We start from the raw sequence: 16,922 nt of genomic DNA, 5'->3' as shown, positions 1-16,922 counted from the left end.
CTGGATGGCGGCCATTTTAGGTGACTGTTAATGTTTCATGCTCCTCTGACAAGGGGCCAATCCCGCCGTCTCGGTCAAGCGTTAGAATATAAAGTCACTTCTAATAGAATGAAAAGAAATATCTGTGACAAAGAATGGAAGTTGGCGTTTGAATAAGTGCAAAAGGAGCGTCCTGGGAATCGGAAACCACTTTCAAGCCATCCGACTTTCATGTCACCTGACACACCTTTAAACTTTTTGCCTTGAAATATTCACGACTTGGATCCTTTGTCGCCAGCGTCACGATTCATTCCCCTGGTGATGGCCCTCCCACGATTTTTGGGGGGCTCAGCGAGTATAGAGAATATTCACGTCCCTAGATATTTGGGAAATGACGGCATGCTTTTTATCACTCAACTTTTTTTCCGAGTGCCGACTTCAATGAGCCAGATGTCTACATGATGAATTTGAATGATAATGTCGAGTCATCTCTGACGCTTATGTGGGCGTTGTGATTTTAAATCTCATGTAACTTAAAGTGAGATTCCTTCAAGAGTTTGAAGGGCCATGACAGCTTAGGTTCACAGACTTGGTTAGTCTAGAATACTGGTAGAGCAACCTGGAAGCATCTCACGCCGTTCACAGGAACTTAATAAAACCATTTTTTTAATCCAGCTCATCAGGCGGCCATTTTGTCACTTGCTGTTGACTGACGGGTGAATTTGACTGCTTCATTCAAAGCTCACAAATGCAATATTAGTCAGAATGTTGTGTTTATACTAGAAGAGCCTCACATAACATTTTTTTTTACTTAACAAAATAAATATCAGAAAAAAAATGTAACAAAAACCAAGTATAAAGCACAAAAAATAATGAACTAAATCAAACACAGACAATCACGTCTCCTGCCCGACATCCTGGCAAAAAAAAAGAAAAAAGAAAAAGCATGATAATGCGAGGGTAATTGCAAGTAACACGGATGGGCCTAACGCTCAGCTCGTAATTGAGCGCCCGCACGCGTGTCCAAACTCCATCATGCCCTCAATTTCTTGCTGAAATCACCAGGTGTAAGTCCTCTTAACAAGATAATTGCCGTCTCATCTGCGCTAATGCCTTCCTTTTCTGCCTATTGTCATCTCATCAGTGCAGTGCTGCAGCCAATTTCGAGGAGGAGGGGGAGCGGGTCACGTGGACGCAACCCCCACCCATTTAAATAATGCCGTTGGAATAGGAGTCAAGTCCAAACTGGATTCAAAAAGTCCAAAAGTCTCTTTTTTGGGATTGTGGGTCAGCCAGTCTGACAAACAAATCAAATTGGAGTCATGTAGTGTAAAAAAAACCCAAAAAAAAGTTCACATTTTTCCTTTGGCTACATTATTGCCAAGTCCGCATCTTGAGCGCTGCGGAGAATAACAAGTGTTGGTACGAGACAACAGAATGCCAAATATTTCAGAAAGCAAAAGGCGTGAGCTTGACAGACAGGGCAACAGTAACTATGGAAGCGGGTGCAGCAAATTGAATTATGTAAGCGATAAATAACAGATGGAGCCGGGGAATTAAAGTTCTCCCAAGTGGAACATTCACAAATAGGAGATAGACGCGCTGTATAGCTCCATTTCCTTCCTCTCCGCTCGGAGACGCCCGGTAGGACCGAGATAAGCGCTGACCCATTGAAATGGAGATGATGCGCAAGTGGACACAATAAGACAACAATACGACAAAAACAACAACGACGACAAGTCACACAAAGGCTGCTTTCGAAAACACCGGCTTCGGAAACCGTCCTCGCGTTCATTTTGGTTTCCAGTAGTTGGACAATCTACACCATGTACAACAACTTTTTTTCCACAGCAACAATCGGACAGCAGACATACAGTATATGGCATACTTGGTGGCTCCGCTTTGTCATCTTGTGGCTAGGCAGAAGTCGGCCAGGAGGGCAACTCATTTTGTGCATTAAAAAGAAAATGAGAACAATTGAAATCTTTATTATTCGGGTACTGTTTGGCCTGCGTCGTTTCAAATCCACGTCAAAATCATTGACCTCGCTCACGCAGAACGAGACGCAATGCAAGTGCAACTAATCGGTGGCTGCTATCCTGTGGTGAATGCTGCTAATGCAACATTTAAAACGATTGCGGAATAGCGAAAAACTGACGCCCGGTGAAAAATGTTTTTTGTGTTTCCAATATTAAAACAACCTGCACTAGTAGTAGTAAACAAATCATGTTTATAATCTGCCAGCCCTCAAATACCGTTGGAAAAATAGTACCCTTAAAAATTCAATCATCTCCTCTAAGCGTGCAGAGCGCTGAGCAGCATTTCAAATCTCCAAATACGCTGCAGATAATAACTCGACGTTATCGCATTAACACTCTTGACTGGGCGCCACCTCGTGAACCCGGCCGGGTCCGACCGCTCCGCTCCGCTGCGTGCGTGCGTGCGTGGGCCGATGCTGGATTCTTAGGCTTCCGCCCACGTCCACAAACATCGCCTGTAGGTTAATTGATGACTGCGAATCGCCAGGAGGCGAAAAAGCAAGCATGAAAGGGTTGTTTGTTCCACCGTATCGACCCTCGGCGACCCGCGTTGTAGAGGAAGCCGCGAGGCCGATGGCATGTTAAAGATTCTTTGGTTAGTAAGTTTTTTTTTTCCTAAACAAGCTCGGCCCATCAAGACATCATTTATCACTTTTGAAATCCTCCGAGTTATTAATCAAAGTACTAGATAGAGATCACAACCAAGTCTGGCCAGAGGAAATTAGAAACCTGGTTGATGATACCGATGATGCATTTTGAGGGTGTTATTATTTTCGGATGATTACTTTGCGCGTTTAAGATGCGTCTTAGGCTAACACTGAAATCAAACTCATTCACTCCTATTACACGGCGCTAAAGATTCATTGGAACACAGCTGGCGGTGGCGGTGAATAACGGTGAATCAACTTTGCGCTGCTCCAATTGGTATGGTTTGACCACATGGGGGCAGTATATGCACGGAGCCAGTTAAATCTCCCTCGTGAACCGCAGTTGTTCTTTGCTGAGGATAAAGAATGTAAGCATGTGTGTATTGTAATATTTGTTTACTGTACATACAAAGGTTAACTGCACAATTTGAGTTGCGCTCTTCAGGGTTGTCAAAGGCATTTGGTATTGTTTGCAGACTTGAGGCAAAGCTGTGTGGTTGTTTGAACTACACAACGTGCGAGTCGCTTTGTTTGATATTTATTTAGACAGTTAACTTTGACCGGGAGTGGCAATAAACAGCTCTTGCTACTTGTTATTTAAACAAGCCACGCTTTGAGCATAATATCCAAATTTGCTTTTTTTCAAATCTCACTGATGTGAGCGTGTAGGAAAACTCGGGGATTAAGCAGTCAAAGTTATCGATGCACAATTACCAGCAGCAACAGATGCTAGGCTCTAAAACAAAAGCAATTTGGACCAAATGTTCCCTCCCGTCTGACGGCGCTTCGTTCGGCGCATTAGCAGCTCAAACCAAACCATTCTCGATGCTCATTTTCAAGTGGACACAAAACACAGCTCGTGCGGCGTCTTATCGTAACGTCGAAGCGTCCAAATTGTCATCACGTCAGTTCATAAGGGAGCTCAAACTAAGCTGTGAATTTCATTGGAAACAACAGCGGTCGAAAAAATAAGGAGGCCATGTTCCACCAGCAGACAGTTTGGACAGATGGACCGAATGACTCCAAAAGGTCTACAGAAAGTTGGAGGGCGTCTGGTGGTCAGACCAAAAAGTTTGCGGGAAAAAAAATTAATTGGACTGCCACTCTGAAAGCTGATCAAATGTGAGCCAAACGAGAAGTAAAAGCAAAAAAGCGCAGCCGGTTAGCGACCAGCGCGCCGTCAACATTGTCCAAGCATTCGGAAAAGTCAAGCGCCGGTTCATCTTCGCAACTGGCACCAAAATATGGTGAAAAGTCTCCGTGCTGCATTGCATACGTATTTTTTCTCTTGTCATCTTTTTTGTTTATCATCCTGTTCTTACGTCAACCATTATTGTATTTATATTTATTGTTGTATACGTCTTTTGTCTCTCATCTTTTTGGTTGATTATCCTTTTTTGGTTGATCTATTTTATTGTTCTATTCATTATTACACACAGTCACCATAATAAACATTAGCATGCGCATATGTAATGCATTACGGCCAAAATAAAAGGAGCTCCATCGCTCGGGGGTCCCGGAATCGACCTGGGCCAGCTGGCGTGTGAATGATTCATGGTGAGCGTCGGGGGTGCTTAATGATGAAAATCGATAGAGAATAATAAATGAGAAACAACAGGGCAGATTACGGCGGTTGGAAGATGATTGTCCTTACGTTTCATTGGTTGCCACGTGAGACGAGGGGCTGGCTGACTGTCGCCCGGAGGTTAGCGAAAGCCACAAGCAGAAGGTCGCCACGTTCAACTTGTCGGGGTGCGAGAGCCCACCGATAATCTGCCGCTCCCTCCGTCCTGCTCCCAAACTAATTAGGCGTCCTTGAGAAAGGTCGCCAACCCCCGCCAAGAAATCCGGCACACTTTTTGTTTTTTTTTACGACCGACGAGCAAAAGGAACACGAAGGGGGAAATCTTCATGCTTGTGTCGGGATGCGAGCGTCAGGCCCGAAATGCTAAACTTTGGCTAAACTTCCTTAAAAGCCATTTACATGAACATCTCCAGCAGAATTGAATTTAGCCGACACCCGAAACGATTCCGACACGATTACGGGGGCATACGGTAAGCGCTAACTCGGGCATGAATATGAATGATGGAATACCAAACTAATGTAGTCGGGGATAATAAAAGCAGAGACTGAATCAATAGCGAGGAGCCACGCTGGCACTTTTCCACGGCGAGGTCAGGCGAGAGGCGCTATCGGTTAACGGCGCTCGTTTCATTTAGGGCAATTACCGCCGCTTTGGCGTGCCTGAGCGAGCAGCAATATTGCATATTAGCGCCATCGTCTGTTTCATCATATTTATTGCCTCGTATAGAATTACGGAGAGATGAGCATTTGGCTCTCCGGGGGCGGGCGGGCGGCCTTTTAGTGCTTGAATATAGGTATATTCAATGTTAGCAGACCGCGCGCGACCAGTGAGATTATTCTCCCTGTTACCGGTAACGCTAGTAATTTACAAGATTTTTTTACAAAACTACACAAATCACACAAAAATTGGACAAAAACTACTCCCACAAGAGATTTGATGACGTCACATTTGTTACTTTTTGTACTTGAGTTAAATATTGGACCCCAGCCGGCCAAGCAAAATCAAAACGGAAACTATCTTTACAGCATGCGTCTTTCTACATGCAGCGTTACTGCCACACGCCAAACTAGCTCAGCCGCGGCATCAAAGCACATTGGGGAGATGATGAACAGGCAAAAGGCCTTTGTCCTCAACGATTTGCTTCAGCGACGTCCCTCCGCTGTCACATCCCAATAGCTGTCCACAGTGTTCACCTCAGATGACATCGACGCTTTCATTAGCGTAGTCGTTGCCCTCCTCAGCCGCGCTCTAATTCACGAGATGGCCCCCACGTAGGAAGTCAAATCAGAAAATGTTTGTCTTTTTCAAAAGGCGGCCAGCGTGTGGGCGGCGGCCACCTTTGTATTTATGCAGCGTAAACAGCCAGGCACGCTAGCTAACACGCGTGTCAAGTGGCAATTGAGTACGGTGCAACGTGGCGTTTAATTGGGCATATGGGCTTTTGCCTCTTGTTGCCTGTTGTCCTGGCTTTGTTTTCGAGGGTGAGCTGGGGCCAAACATCTCGTTTGGAAGTGCCCGCTGCTCCCATTTTGATCTTCATTGTTTCTCCCGGAAGCTTCCTTTGACGAGCCTTAGTGCCAAAGGTCACCAACGCAAGAGCATACGACGGACGTACTTATGGTTGGAGCCGCAGATGAATATTTTACTAGCGCGGGACACCTTACCGGACCAGGAGTTGGCCGGCACGAGGTGTTGAGGTAATCCCCCGCGGCTTTCAATAAACTAATATTAAAGCGCCGCAGGCAGCGGGAGGGAGGAGAAGCAATCTTCATCGGTCGGCTTGTCAAAGATAGGGAGGCTCGTTTTCCATTAGAGGAAACAGTGTGTTGCTGTCAAAAAGAGCATTGCCACTGACGATCTATTTCTTGATTCAATCGCTTTTATCAGCCAGTGAATTCTCATGAGAATCGTTTGTGTCTTGAAAGTTAAATCCGAGTTGTGATGCTGACAAAAATGGCAGGCACACTGCAGTGAATGTGTGCCAAAATACAATCAAATAAAGCGAAAATGTTTTTGCTGATCATTTGTCTGAATTGTAGTCAATTCTTGCCTCCATTGTTAGAAGTGAAGAAATAAAAGCCAACAACATTTCCCCCTCCCTACCTCCCTCCCTCCCTCCCTCCCTAAGCCAATTGTGCCTTTCGGTCAATTTTTGTTGAAAATAAGAAAGCCCACTTTCCAGTTGACATAGCTTCACCTCTGCTTTCTGTTACGGTTTGACAAACATGCGCTCCAAGAAAAGACAATATTTATCATACAAAAATGTATCCTCCGATTTGTTTCATTGCCATTCTACAGCGTGGCCATCTCGTCCCACTCGGAGAATACTTCATGAGCTTTGAATTCATTTGCTCCAAAGCCCCTCAACTCGCGCCTGGGATAATACACTTTTGAGCTGATGGTAATGATGCTGCTAAGTCAGCACAATTTATATTTTGTATTCATAAGACGCTACAAGCAAATTCCTTTTAATGATCACTCTTCATTTGGCTGACTGACCCTTTTGTTTGGGCTCATTACGGTTCACCGAGGAGGGCGTTCTCGGCGCTCCGCATCCACCTGGAGCCTCCCTGCCGTACGCATCATTAACTCCAACATGACGTCTAATGTTGCTTATTATCGTTGCTCCTGGTGTCGGAGAGAAAACGCCGCAAAGTGACGTCCGAGCAGTTGTCTTGGCTGACCTTCACGTTTATCCCCCTCAGCGTGGTTCCCCCTGCCATGCTTCTCTCACCCTTTGACCCCTTTGCATTCTCCTCCCTGACTTTGAATTTGGGCTGGGCAGGCTCACTCCCCTTTTCCATACATATTTCATATTGAAGGCGAGACAGAGCATGCTGGGAAGGTAATTGCCGCGTCCATCGAGGATTCTGCTGGGTCTAATCCAGTCAAAACGACAGTAATCCACGGCTTATTCGCACAAGTCACCCGATTGTTTTTTTTCTTCAATCCATTTTCAGTTATGTGCTGAAAATCACACCAATTTGTGCTTTTGCTGTCAGAAAATAACGGAAGAGGGTAGGAGAAAGGAAGGTGAGATGGGAAGAAGGAAAAATTGCTCCCCAAAATCTTGCATGTCAAATAAGTCATCGATTGACAAAATCGTTGGTGATCAATCGCCATTTCCAAGTGGGTGGTCTATCGGCGCACGCGCAGCAGGGCTCTCGCTCGACTTCTCGCTAAGTTAGCCGTAGCTTTTCCCACTTATTTTTGTTCTCCTCCAAATCCCCCGGGGACTTGTGCAACTCCGCCTCTGTTACTTTCCGCATGGTTGATGTTGAGGCTTCAAGAAGGTCCTCTGAAGTCCTGAGCTCCTCAGAGCTAATGCAGCGTGGAGCCGAAAACCATCAGGCAACAAAAGGACTACGGTAGCACCAGCTCTCCCGTTTAGAAAATAAAAAAATAAATAAAGAGTTTGAGTAAAAACAGAACGGCTCTGAGGCCTATTTTAGATAAGGCCAGCTTTTAATGTCTAATGCACACTGCACTGCCAAGCGGGGCGGGCGGGCTGGCTGGCTGGCTGGCTGACGAGCGCTAAAAACAAGGCCTTCAAACGAGCAACAATATACGCTAGCGCGCTTGAAGATGGATGGATGGATGGATGTTTTGCCTGCCTGCCTGCATGGATGAGATGATGTCATTTGAATAAAAATGCACTTGCTCGCACCGGAGTAGCGTAGAGACAACGGCGAGTGATTAGAAGCTGCTGTGCCGTTTAATGTCAGCGGGAATCGACTGTTTGAGTTGTAGTATGATGCTCAGATCGCTGCGAGAAAGCTCGGGCTTCCAGATTTACTACTTTTATGCTTTTTTCGAAGATATCCCCACAAACCGATAGAGCTACTAGCTAATTAAATCTAGGGAGCTTTTCATATAGATCGACATAGAGACATATGTAGATCGATAGATAGCTAGACCCTAGCTCGCTAGCAATCCAGCTATCCAGATAGCGATAGACTGATAATGAAACTTTTGAATCATTTCATCGGGCAAGTCAATTGAGTTATGAGCTTGATCACCAAACAATTTCAACTTGTAAGTCAAGCTACCAATGAATATATTTGGTTTGTTTGAAGGTCCCCACAATGTTCACATCGGCACACAAATCAAGATGAGGTCGCTCGCGCTGTTGGTTGGTCCAATCCCAACCGATGGTATCACCTGCGGCTTTCGCGCCGCACGCAGTCTGGCCCAGTGGAAACAAGCGATAACGATCTGGCGCACTGATGCGAATCGGAGGAAGTCCGCGCGGCCAGGAGGGGGTCTCGCATGGCGGCGAGCTAACAAGGACGCGTCGCGGGAAGCATTCAGTTGATTCGTTAAGCCTGTCGTCAGCATGGTCTTTTTCCATATTATGTTTTATTCCCCCCCTTCCCCCTGGCAGCCACCATTGTCCATCCCGCATTAACACTCAGCTCTGGTTTCTGTCTGCTGCTGAATATTTCAATATAGCTCTGCTTATCTGGCGGCCCCTGTGACCCGGCCGACCGGCCGGCCGGCTGCATGAGCGAAAGATTCGCATGGCAGCTTTTGGAATGGATACTATACACGCGGCCAAATCTAGCAGTGAAGAACTTTGCCCGGAGGTGAGCGCATCAATAGAGCATCAGCCGACCGACCGTTCGTGGACAGCCGTCAAATTCCATCCAGCGCCGGTTGGAAAATAGACTTTTTATCGCAAAGTCAAATCAAAAGGAGAATAGAAGTTCATGGGGGGAAAGCAGAAGAGTTTTCACAATAATGGATTGGCTATGATAGTGGGAGCGCAGTACCATATGAAGGAGGATGAGGCTCGCAAATGAAAAAATCTTACCAGCCTGGAAATTATTTGAAATAAGACAAAATCAACTTACCTGAAAAGGGCTAAAAAGAGCCATTTCTGGGTATCAAATAGCATTAGAGGTCAAATGAATTTTTTTAAAAGGATAAAAAGGAATCTGCTTGTACTGCAGTACTGCGATCAATTAAGAATGTCGTTAAAACCAAGTATTTAAAAAAAACATTTGATTTGGGTCTTTTTAAAAAAGAAATTCTTTTAGTACATGTCTTGTTTGGAACAAAAGTCCAAATTTCATCAGGAATTTTTTAAAAAGTGAACTGACTCACCCTCCACGTTGCATCAGCTGACAGAATCCTTCGATTCCCTCTATATACGTAGCTACTGTACGCTCATGGCCAATCTTTTTCTTTTCCTCCGGGATTGCCTCCAGCCTTCCCATAACCTTGAAAAGAATAATGCAGTAGAAAATGGATGAATTCAATGACTTTTTTTTTTGCTCTTTTGTCCCTCTAGCACCACCGTACATTCCCCTCTGTGTGGCAATGCATAATGTACGTTGAATGTTTTGGGCTCGTCATTATTTTTCACCAGAAAGCTGGCAAAGGGCTGGAGGACCCCCTGCAGATGCTTAATTGCTATCTCAGCCTGCCATACATTTTTTTTTCTTCTTCTAATGTGTTTTTTGGAGGGACTCAAGTGAACCCTGCTAGAAAATCTGTCTCTTGAAAGCAGCTGTTGAGCTTGCGCTAATCAATAATTCATAAGGCCTTTGCTTATTAGGTCTTCGCCCGACCGCGACGCCTGTTCTCGTGCCCATCTCCGAGTGGGATGAGAGGCAAAGCTGCGAAAGAAATGTCGACTTTATCTGGATGCTCCCTCCGCCTCTCCCGCTACACTTTGGCGACTTCTCGACGCCTAGCGACCTCGCTGGCATTCCAATGAGGAGGCTCTCGCTCTCTCTTGCTTTTACAGGAGGGGCCGGTCACTGCCTAATTGTTGCCGGGATGACAAGAACAACACTCGACCTGCAAGCACGGTTCCGCTCCGATGGACGGTGACAGTGGCCCAGCAGATGGCGCTGTTTTGCTTTTTTTCCCCCCCAAAGCGGACAGGTGCAATGATCAATCGAGTAATCCATTACTAAGGTAGTCAAATATTTTGATAATCAATTCATCATTTAGAGTCTTTGTGTATTTAACATCTGCTTTTACCAGGTTGGGAACAATGAGCAACATTTTTGCTAAGGCTAAAATATTACCGTAACCACGCCCCCTCCCTCCTACAAAAAAAAAACAAAAACAAAAAATGAGATGGCCCAAAGTTCACATCTGCTTGCCAAAACTTCCACTGGTTAGTTGTTTATTTTTCCAGTGGTTTCTTTTCCAGCCTTATCAAAAATTCCGCCTTCAGAATGATTTCACAACACGCTGAATTTATTATGGAGTCTGCAGTGCGTCATCCAGAGATTTGGCTTGTTGCTAAATGAATTCCTCTCCGACAACGTTGACCAAAACGGAGCACTATTATTTGTTGTGTTGGAGCTCATGGTTTCATATAAAAGCATCATATATTTAATATAAGTTGCACATTTTTGTTGTTGTTTTTTCCGCCACTTATAATTCAAAACACACATGCACACGTCGGGGAAAAAAAAATCCCGCAGAGACTTCATCTGTTCACTGTTCTCTCTTTAGGTTTGGGCTTTAAAGAAATTAAAGAAGAGCACCACTCCGTGAATGTTGACTTTGTCTCTCGCCTTTTGCCACAAGGAAGCGAAATCTTCTGATGTCTCTGACAACTCGGAGTCATTAACAATGAGCCCAACAGCTATATACGATAAATAAATAAAACGACAACAAACCTACCCCTGCTTGACTCATTTAAAGTTAATTCTTCTCCGGCGTGTGTGTGTGTGTTTGAAGTCAACATGCAAAAAAACAAAAAAAAACTTTTTGGGAATGCTTTCATTGTGTGCGACAAGCCTCGCTCCATTTGTAGTTATTATTCTCAATATTATTTGATTTGAAGAGCGGCATGAAAGGAGGAGGGAGGGGCGGGGCGGGGGGTGACAGTCCAAAATGTCTAACAAAGCAGGAGACATTAAACATGGCGCGCCGTACAAGTTCATCAAGTTTATGTTTATTGTCGGGAATATGTCGTATTCTCTTTGAAACGTCAACGAGAGGAAAACAAGTTCAATTCTTAATCCACCATCTTGTGTCTGAATATTAGCAACTTCTTTTATTGGACTTGTACAAACAATTTAAAAAAAAGAAAAATCTGGAGTATGCATATAAAAAGTCTACACACCCCAGTTGAAATATTTTGTGACCTATGAAAATGACAACCACAAATACTATAATATATTAATATTATAATATATTGTGATTGTTATCGCTCGCCACCGATTGGTATGTTAAGTAGTGAGGCTCGGTGTGTGTGTGTGTGTGTGTGTGTGTGGGGGGGGGATATGGCTGATATAAATAGCAGCACTTTTATACGGCCGAGTATACTGTTGCTGTCGGAGGTTGTTTACCCCCCCCCCCCGCGAAGCTCCACGGCCCTCATACTGTCACATGCGATCGGCCGTGGACGGGCGATGGCCCGTTCTGCCGACACATGGCGGAAGAACAGATCGAGAGAGAGAGGGAGGGAGGGAGGCAGGGAGGGACGTACAGAGTGGCCAAGGCCCAGGAGCACCAGCAGTCAGTGGCGTTCCTCGGCACGGCCAGCTTCCAGATTGACAGCTGACTGGAGCGCCGCTTATATGGACGAGAGCCACTGACAGACTCTGCACTCCATTGGCCCGGTCTGAGAGGGGCGAGCTTGACTCCAAGCGCACATGACTAAGCGGCCCCAAGGCAGGTAGGGAAAAGGCCCTGTCACAGCCGATTAGCGCATCCCGCTTTCCCGCTCGGGGCCAACACATCTGTGCTTAGACACGGGAAGTGAAAAATCTGTGGTCGGCGGACTAAAATATGAGCTGTTCCGCCTGTTAGAGCAACAGGGACGAACATGACTTTTCGTGTATCCCGAGAGAGACGCCTGTCGAGACATTTTGAACAATAAAGCCCACGAGGCTGAGGGATGAATTTCCTGCTAATATTCAAGACCACATCCAGCCCACAACTGCTACAAACTGAATGTCATTTTGAGATTCTTTCCCCTCAATGACAGCAAACTGATCGGAAGGCGTCCCCCTGGGCTCCGTACTTGGTCCCCTTCTTTTCAGCCTCAAAGCTAGCTATCCATCCATCCATCCATGCATCCATCCATGCATCCATCCGTCCATCCATCCGTCCGTCCGTCCGTCCGTCCATCCATCCATCCATCCATCCATCCATCCATCCATCCATCCATCCATCCATCCATCCATCCATCCAAAGCAAAGGCCATTTGAAAGCTGTTTTCTTCTGAGCGAAACGTTGCAATTGTTTATGAAGTATATTAAGAAAGTACGATAGTTATACAAAAGTATCGAGCTTAATGCTTTGGCCATCACAGTAGTTGCTTGCACTGAAGGCATCTGAGGAAAGTGTGATGGGCTTCCTGTCGAGCGCAATGAAGAAAGCTCAGCATCAGCAGCAAACGCTCTTCATCATCAGTACGGCAGCTTGTCAAGGAGGGGGAGATGAATAAATGTTACATGCTGCTGAGGCTGCACGACGCTAACCGCACATTAAGATAACATGAATCACACAGGGATTAGGTTAAAGATTGAAGTTGGAGGGATATACCGCAATATTTATTACTCTAACAACACTTCACCCAGCTATTTTTTGGGGCTCTAACTCTTGTTGATATGGGCAAGTAATTCCCATGTCGACCACTAGATAGTGCCACACATTAGTTTGAGTGTCAATTTGTAAGAAGAAGAAGAAGAAGGTAGTTTGGAACGTAAAGACGGCAATGGAGGGAAAAACACTTGTCAGTCTTTCCCTACACATGTAAGAGCATTTTAGTAATTGATACACAACTTTGACATCTTAACTCAAGCATGTAGAATCAATTGGCTTTTGAAGGCCTGTCTACTATCGGGACCACATTACATGAAAATTGCAATTCAGACATCACTGCCAACAACAACAATTGAAGACTCACATTGCCCCCCCCCCCCCATCATTTTCAACCCTCATTGCAACGGGTGCGTTTTAACGTGCATTTGAAATTGGTCACTCAAGTGCCATTCGGTGCAGCGGCGGCGGCGGATCAAGCGCTGGCTGTTGTCATAGCAACTGTCAAGGGAACCCAGGTAAGGGCACTAATGCTTACCTCTACTGTGCGCTTGGCGAGGAGTAAAGGACCACTCTACACTCTGGGTCTCCGTGTCACCAAAATGAATTTTTGCCAGTGATTACGATCAGCATTTACAATCTATTTAACGCCTGTGCAACAATAACGCCAAAGTCCGACTCGATTCTGTATCGTCCGGTAGTTTCTAAATCGAGCCCCAAAAATTGGGCGAGTGTGCTAAAAATTGCTTTAAGGTGTCATGTCCTAGCCATGTGTCAGGTGTTGCTTGGGTGAAAAGATGCACATCATGGCGACTCCAAGTCAAAGGCAGCAGGGAAAGAAAACAAGGAAAGAGCGGGCGGGCGGGCGGGCAGCTGTGTTTGGCACTTGAGGGTGCAAAAGGGTGTTCATGGGAGGCGGACCATTTGCACTTAATGCAACACGAGTGGGTCGAGTGAGTCACGGCGACATTTAGGTTGAATGCTTATTGGCTCAAAGATTTTGGAAGGTGACTCATATTTCTTCAAATAGTGCCCCAATTATTCAGAAGCAAAAAGCTAAACGCACTATTAGATGAAAAAGAAATTGTGAAAACTGCCTCAGCTGGGAACTGAACCAGCGCCTCATCTGGACTGGCTCATTGAAAATGAATGGGGGAATTTGTTTATGTTGAAATTGGAATGCTGTTAATCGGATGTACAATGTGACTATTGAGTCTTGAGCAGACAAAAACGTGGATATGGAATCAAAAAATAATACAAATAATAATGATAATAACATATGGAAAAATAGCTATTATTCCATAACTGACTTTTTGTTATTTCGCATTTTACACCGACAACCTCCCCAGAAAGAACAAAGCGTGTTGTTATTTTCTTCTTTGAATAGCGATCCATCTTGCTGCCTACTCAGTCGAACCCGGCCTCTCTCTAATTAAAGGTCTTTCCAGTAAACTATTGGCAATACCATCATCCAATTTGTACTTGCATTTAATTATTGATTTGCCATGGCACCGTACCCTCGCCTTCCCATTTGCGTGCTGGGCACGGGGCGGGGCCGGGCCAGGCCAGGCGGGGGCGCTCCGAATATGTTTCACGGTCCCTGAAGGCCTCCGAGTAATGCAAATATTAACATGGCTGTTTCTACTATTTGAAGCTGCAACAAGTGCATGCCAAGTGAGCACGCCCGCCCGCCCGCCCGCACATGCATATTCATGCGCTCCCTGCAGGCATTCATTACTAATCCTGTTGGAACGTGTGTATGTGTGTCGAGCTGGGAAGATGTGCAGACACATACATGAGTCTTAACACGGCCAATTAAAACATTCCATGTTCTATCCCACATGGGAAGCATGTGGACATGAGGTTAAACGTAATCAAGGATATTCAAGAAGCGCTGATAAAGAAACAGTCATTGTTATGATTGTGAAAATAAAAAAAGGCTTTGGATCATTTCAACTGGTGCTCCATCCGACTCCACCTTTTTAAAGGTTCAGTGATTATTGGTGAAAGAACAGGCAAGGATATATAGTATTTTCAAATCTTGTATTATATAAATCATTTCGTATTTTTATGTACTAGATTTATTATTTATATTTGTTATATTTATAGCATATAATCCTTTTACATATGATTTATTTATGAAGAACGGGATCAAAAAATGAAGGCGGAGCTCGACACCTGTTTACGTCACTAATGTAAAAGTTCAGATTTATTTTTGCACTGACCGTGTTTTGAAGTAAAAATGGATTTGGCTCCAAATGACTGAAAATATTTTTCATGTACGGTTGAACTGCCATGATTTTGCGCTTAGGGGAATTAAATGCAATTTGGGCTGAAATGTTACGTAAATAGATGATCAAATTGTTTACAGGCATTAAATCAGAATTATCAACCCAAGTGTTACGATGACGCTGGGAATCATTTGCCCCGTCTTCTTCCTCTCCCGGCTAACCCGGAGGTGTCGGACTTCATCCTCCCTCCGCCTTCCCGCCGGAGGTGATCTCGCCCGGTTTGATAAATGATGAATTCCTGAAGGATGGCCCGGAGTCAGTCAGTCAGTCGGTCGGTCGGCGGACAGAAAATAGCTCGCAGCTCACATGACGAATGGCCGCCTCATCCCCCCCCCCCCCCCCCCCCCCCCACCCCCACCCCCCCCACGCCCGCTTTGACCCGGGGGGAAAAATGGCGGGCCTAGCTGTGCTGTTTTTGCAGCTCTCTCCCTTTTAAACACGCAAATGGGCTGTCGCTAATGCTGACAATTACCACGTCCGCCCACCGGATGAGTACATTTTCAGGGGACAGATTTAATTCCTTTAACATACGGCCGAATTGATTGTTACTTTGGGAAACATTCATTAAAAGACGCGACGTTTCCTGGCTGGCAAGCTGCACGCTGACGGAGAGCAGATCATTAGAAGGCCTTTGGATGCTTTTAATATACTCTGTCGACAGTGCTCCATTTAGCGGCGACTGACTCCGTCCGTTCGTGCGGTAGGAGGACCCCGGCTGCAAATCAGCACAGTTGAACTGTAATTTGTAATCAGCTGCACTAAAAAAATAAGGAAACAGCTGTGGGGTTTCACTTTAGCTTTTAAGATCACCCAGTCATTGCTCATCGTAGGCACATGAATTTAAAAAGGCGAGCGGCAGGGGAACAAAAACTCCAATTGGCATGAAAATCAATTCATTTTTAGCAGAAGAAACACATTTGGAACGTTGACACTGGTTTTTTATATTATATTAATTACATTCTATCATTTATACTATATTGCTATGTATATACTATATAATTTTTGTTGTGATAAAGTGTAGAATTCAGCTGAAATTTCCTGATAGTCCGAATGAAATCCAAAATAGCGGTTAGGAGTGGCTCCCAGGGCCATCCATGTTAGCTCAATAGCAATGATCACCCTTCTCCGAATCAATTAGGTCCCTATTTTCCCCTCACTTGTACGTATCGACACTTTGATAGATGGCATAACTTCAGGCTAGCGCGTGTAATTAAACGCAGTGAAAGGGAGCTGGGCCGGAGCGATCGGGCATTACAAATGGCTTCATTTTCCCCGGAAGTAACACCAGACGACTTCACCTTGAGAAAGAAAGGCCTTCATAAAAGTCAGCTCTTTGTTGTAAATGTGAATATAAGGCAGGCAAACCAAAAGAGAAACGTGTTGATGGATTTCAGCCAAGGAAAAAAAAAACAAAAACAAAAAAACACGCAGCTCGCAAATCAAGCGGCACGCAGATTGCATCTTCAACCGGCATTGATTAACCCGCTTAGAGGATGACCACCATCCAATGTCTGTGCAACATCAACGGTGGAAGTGTGTGTGTGTGTGTGTGTGTGTGTGTGTGTGTGTGTGTGTGTGTGTGTTTTGCAACCGGCTTTAAAACATATTAACCACACTTCTCCTATTTGAAATGACCCGATAGCTCCAGAGACATTTTCTTCAACATTCGTTTCCACCTCAGGTTGTGCTGAACACTCCCCCAAGAATGAATGAATGAATAAATAAATACAAATTTAAAAATGAAACAAGGATGTTTTTTCACTTGATGTAAAAGAATAGTTGGGAGGAAGGGCGGGGGGGGGGGGGGGGGGGGGGGGGGGAGGATTGTCTGGAGTGGATCTGGTGGTGGTGGGGTGGGGGCAAACC

At 45.2% G+C, this 16,922-nt stretch overlaps 1 protein-coding gene across 5 annotated transcripts in view; it reads right to left on the bottom strand.

The window, feature by feature from the left end:
* The window catches only part of LOC125974985 (endoribonuclease ZC3H12A), a 142,110-nt gene that overhangs the window by 23,617 nt on the left and 101,571 nt on the right, over positions 1 to 16,922 (bottom strand). For all 5 annotated transcript variants that reach the window (XR_011087359.1, XM_049729997.2, XM_049729994.2 and 2 more), the window contains one exon: positions 9,358 to 9,473. The gene's annotated coding sequence lies outside the window, so the exon portion shown is untranslated. The remainder of the gene's footprint in view (positions 1 to 9,357; positions 9,474 to 16,922) is intronic.

Source organism: Syngnathus scovelli, chromosome 9 (assembly GCF_024217435.2).
Source record: "Syngnathus scovelli strain Florida chromosome 9, RoL_Ssco_1.2, whole genome shotgun sequence".
NCBI lineage: Eukaryota > Metazoa > Chordata > Actinopteri > Syngnathiformes > Syngnathidae > Syngnathus > Syngnathus scovelli.
This window is presented reverse-complemented; position numbering and strand designations above follow the sequence as displayed.